This window comes from Cebus imitator, unplaced genomic scaffold (genome assembly GCF_001604975.1).
Source record: "Cebus imitator isolate Cc_AM_T3 unplaced genomic scaffold, Cebus_imitator-1.0 Scaffold171, whole genome shotgun sequence".
Lineage (NCBI taxonomy): Eukaryota > Metazoa > Chordata > Mammalia > Primates > Cebidae > Cebus > Cebus imitator.
This window is the reverse complement of record NW_016107486.1, coordinates 865,533-870,817: the sequence shown is the minus strand read 5'-3', so window position 1 is coordinate 870,817 and position 5,285 is coordinate 865,533. Positions and strand designations below refer to the sequence as shown.

General features: G+C 39.5%; 1 non-coding gene across 1 annotated transcript; it reads left to right on the top strand.

Moving 5' to 3' along the window:
• The first annotated feature begins 2,378 nt into the window (after positions 1 to 2,378).
• LOC119473640 lies at positions 2,379 to 2,440 on the top strand. The gene has a single exon (XR_005202845.1). It is a non-coding gene; the product is annotated as a U7 small nuclear RNA (small nuclear RNA).
• Positions 2,441 to 5,285: the final 2,845 nt, after the last annotated feature.

Below are 5,285 nucleotides of genomic sequence, written 5' to 3'. Positions count from 1 at the left end.
CCAAAGTGCTGGGATTACAGGTGTGAGCCACCGCGCCCGGCCAGCTCCTGTTTTTAAATCTTGACTTTGCCAGTTAGAAGCTGTGTGGTCTTGGATAGTGTGAGGCTCATTACTTCTGTTTGCAAAAAGGGATAATAATAATAATGCTTACGTCACACGTAAAGTGCTTGGCTTAATGAGAGCCTAACAAATGACACATTTCCCTTGTCTAAGTGTAGTTATTCAAATAATAATTTCTCATCAATTCTTTTCGACACATTTATCTTAATTGGCTGATTACTAGCAATCTGTGTTCACTCCAATCAACTTTGAGGGGACTTGAAATGCCAACTAAACTGTTTCTTTACAGTGTTTTACTTTTATTCTCAAATACAATTATTTTAGTCATTTCCAGTTTCAGTAGTTGATAGAATCTAGCAAATGACTAACATAAACTAGGCCTTCAATAAATGTCGTGTTCCTTAATCACATATTTATACCACTGTTTTTCACTTTCTCAAAGTTTTTCATTTGGCACAAGAACTACATGAGAGTGGAGCCATCTGATCTCATCTATTCATATATCATTCCACTTGCTTTCCTCTTCCCAAGCCTGACCCTAGCAGGCTTCTGGTCTGATTTCCTCTTGTTTCTCTAGTTTTAGTTTCTGGGAGGCAGCTTCTGGCTCCAGCCTCTGGCTCTGTTCTCTTGGGTTCCTCACCTTAGCTCTCCTTACAACAACAATTACTGTGGAATCATAGGATTTCTTTCTCCTCCATGCCTCACCCACCATCCACTGTCATAAAAGAAATTGATATCCTGCAGGGCCAGGTGTCGAGTGTGTTTGTTATATTGCCTTCAGGCTGCTGTTTTATTTTTATTAACAATAATTTATTATATATGTATGTATGGTATATTATTAAATATATTTATGTTGCAGGAAAAACCAGGTTCTTGTCACATGACCAGGAAAGATTAGGCTTGCAAACACTTTGAAAAAGTCCTGCTAACGGGCTCTCCACCTCACCAATTAAACCCCAGGTTTCCACACAGAACGGGAGGGGCCAGGCTCCTTCCCACTGCAAATTGCACAAACTTCTGTGGCTCCACCCCATTCTCCCAGTGGACAGGCTGTTTGGAAATTCTCCAGGGACCTCTTTATACTTGGCTGTCTCATTTATACATAGTAATATATAAAATTTAATATTTCTATAATAATTTATTTCTCTGGCAAATATTTATATACTTATAGGAAGAAAATATTACATTGTTGAAGCTCCCCCTTATCTATGAATCTAAGCATTTTCTTTTTGAACTAAAGGTTTGCTCATTGCTCTAGCGTGATGTATATGTGACTGAAAATTACTTGGTAAAATTTAAGTAGCTCCTAAAGAGTGTGGTGCTGAAATCAGCTTAGGAGTCCTTCTCTTCTTTCTTTGAAGCATGCCTACCAGAAGCTTCTAGCAGGGGGCCACACTATGAGAACTACTCACAGTTTTACTCCTACTCTAGTTATCCTCACTTAATGCAACTCAAAATTTGCATAAATCAACAAAGCTTCAGAATGCATTTCTGCTGCTCTCCAACAAGACCTGGAGACTGACACTGCTTCCATATGATAAAAGCAGGTAGACAATTTAGGTTTATTGAACCATAAACTTTTGTGACAGAACCAATTTCCTTCTTTTTCATTCTTCCCCATTTAGGTAAGGCATATTTTTATTTGTTTGTTTTATAGCATAATATTACATTAATTTTGCCTTGAGATGAAGTCAAAATTAGCAACAGAAAGTTTTCTTTATCTTGTAGACTCTCCATCTGAAGAGGAACCTAATGCTGGACAGACCAGACACTTCATTTCCAGTAGAGTTAGGGCTCAGCAGAAATTGATGTGGGCAGGAGGGGACGGAAAAAAGACCGTAAGAGATGGAAGGGATCTGATGCCATCCCTTCTGAAGCACATTCCATTCCAGTCAGAAAGGTGATAAAAAAAATGGAAAGACTATTTTAAGCCAATGGCTTTCAAGCTTTCGTCTGTATCAGAAAACATAAATTGTTGAGTCCCATCACCAGAGTTTCTGAAGCCTCAGGTCTAGGGCCACTGGAGAACTGAAATTTCTAGAAAATTTTCAGGGTATGCTGGTGTTGCTGGTCTGGGAATCACGTTATAAGAACCACTGTCTTATACCAATCCCAATACTCCAGGTCTATGTATAAATGCATAATGTAAGACTCTCTTTTGGGTAACACACTGAACTTCTGTAAGCTTCTGGATATTATTGTCATAACTATGGGTTACACATTGCAGTGGGATCATTATAATTCTCTTAAAATATTTTAATCTGTGTTCAAAAACAAAACTCTTGGCATCCAACTTAAACTATCAAAGTCTCAGCCCCCATAGTCATGGCTCTTTTAGAATTTGTCTAGTGGGTTTTCTGGTGAAAACTAGACTGCCCCCAAAAATCGTTGGCTCCCCTTTATCACTGACCTTTGCTTGAGTCACTTTCTAGACATTATTAGAAGGCAACGAGGAATGGAAAAACACATATTAAACTGATATCCCACATGCTGACTGATCCAGATTCAAACGGTAACAGAGACAACTGAAGACTGAAAATAAAATGGCTTCCTGTTGATAGCATCCTGGTCTTGCTGCTTTTGTGTTCTCATTTTGAATACAGAATTTCTGCGCTTTTAAAAAATTATAGCATGTGACCATGGATCAACTGCTATAAAGTTGAATTTGTATAAGGAGCATGCTGGGTAACCCAGGAAACACATTCATCCTCATCGTAGTAATAATGCATTTCCTATGTGCCAAGTGCCATACGTTTTATGGGTATTTCATGTACTCCTCAGAATAACCCTGCAAATGGATACTACACTTATACAGGAGGAAACAGGCACAGAGAGGTTGAGGTATGTACTGAAGGTCACACAGTAAGTGGCACAGGCAGGATGTGAGCCTAATGCACCTGTCTGAGCACTTAACCACTAAGATATACTAGCCCTGATGATTCCATAGACTCAGCTACTTTATCTCTGGCTTCATGCCTTCAATTTCCCTTTTAAAATTTTTCTTTTATTTTATTTTTGGTACAGAGTCTTGCTCTGTCACCCAAGCTGGAGTGCAGTGGCGAAATCACAGCTGGCTGCAGCCTCAACTTCTTGGGCTCAAGCCATCTTCCCACCTCAGCTTTCTGAGTAGCTGGGACTACAGGCATGCCACCACGCAGAGCTTTTTTTAAAAAAAAATTTTTTTGTAGAGACAATTTCTTGCCATGTTACCCAGGCTGGTCTCTAACTTCTGGGCTTAAGTGATCCTCCTGCCTCTGCCTCACCTCTTAAAGTACAGGAGAGAGCCACCGCTCCCAGCCCAGGAGTCCTGCTCTGTCGCCTAGGCTGGAGTGCAGTGGTGTGATCTGGGCTCACTGCAACCTTTGCCTCCCGGGTTCAAGTGATTCTCCTGCATCAGCCTTCTGAATAGCTGGGATTACAGGTGTCCACCACCATACCAGGCTACTTTTTGTGTTTTTAGTAGAGACAGGGTTAACCAATGTTGCTCAGGTTGGTTTCGAACTCGTGACCTCAAGTGATCTGCCTGCCCCAGACTCCCAAAGTGCAGAGGTTTCAGCTGTGTGCCTCTGCGCCTGGCTCCAGTTTCCCTTCTTGAAGCTCTGCCATCTTCCTCATGTGCTCTACTGCTCAGAGTTGAGATGGACTGACCCAGTCATGATCTTCCAGTCCTTCCTAATGTGTCTTCTCATAGCGTGCACCTCATAGAGACAAAAGCGCTCACTTTAGGATGCCACAATTAGTTGGTTACATGGCCATCTTTTTGGGGGGACTCTTTAAGGGGATATGTCTTATTCCTCTGTTATATCCTCCTCTACTTACACTAGACCTGGCACATAGGAAATGCCAATTAACCAAAGATATATCACAACCCTTTCTCCACACTCTTTATTCTCCTTCATTGCTTTATTTTTCAAAGTACTTAGACCTCTTAATATACTATGTGTTTTTTAATTTAAAAGTTTTGTTTACTACTTGGCTGTAAGACATGCTTTTTTGGTTTTAATATATAGGACAATTTTCCAAAATGTTTGTACCAATTTACATTCCTACCAGCAACGTATGAGTTTCCAAACTGCTCCAAATCATTGCCAACCCCTGAAATTGACAAGTCATTTTAATTTTAGCCAGTCTGCTGATGTAGGGTAGTGGTATTCCACTGTGGTTTTAATGTGCACTTTTCCATTAGCACCTTTTCACGTGCTTTGTGGTCATTTGTATAGCCTGTATTGTGATAAGGCTGTTGTATTCAAGTGTTTTGCCTATGTCTTTTAAAAGTTGTGTTGTCTATCATTTTCTTATTGATCTGTAGATGTTCTTTATATATTTTCTACATGAATTTTTTCTATACAAAAGAATTTACATATATTTAAAATGGACTCAGCCATTCATTCCTTTCTAATAAAAATATATAAATGTCTGTATAAAAAATACATAATTGACTCAGCCAATTCACTCCTGAGTTCAGAGAAATTAGTAATGTGATCAGTTATATATGTGTATAAGAATGTTTGTAGCGCCGGGCACAGTGGCTCACGCCTGTAATCCCAGCACTTTGGGAGGCCGAGGCGGGTGGATCACGAGGTCAAGAGATTGAGACCATCCTGGTCAACATGGTGAAACCCCGTCTCTACTAAAAAAATACAAAAAATTAGCTGGGCATGGTGGCGCGTGCCTGTAATCCCAGCTACTCAGGAGGCTGAGGCAGGAGAATTGCCAGAACCCAGGAGGCGGAGGTTGCAGTGAGCCGAGATCGCGCCATTGCACTCCAGCCTGACAAGAGCGAAACTCCGTCTCAAAAAAAAAAAAAAAAAAATGTTTGTAGCAACTTTATTCCCAATATCCCAAAACTGGAAACAATAAAATATCCAGGAGAACAATAAAAAATTTAGCATATTTATAATATAGACTATAACACAACAGATAATAAATTTCAGTTATGTGCTACTACATGATGAATCTCAGATAAAATTTTAAGTAGAGGAAGCCAACACAAAACAGTACCTCCCATATAATTCCACTACTGTCTTTCTTATATATAATTTCATTAATTATATAGAATGTAGTGTTTTGTGTCTGATTCGCTCAAAAAACTAATATACACTGATAAAAATAGATTAATAGTTATCTTTGGAGAGTTATTATTTTTTGAAGGGAAATAAGGAAACCTCCTGAAAGGCTGGAAATATCCTATCTCTATCTTGATATGGGTGTCGATTACACAGGTA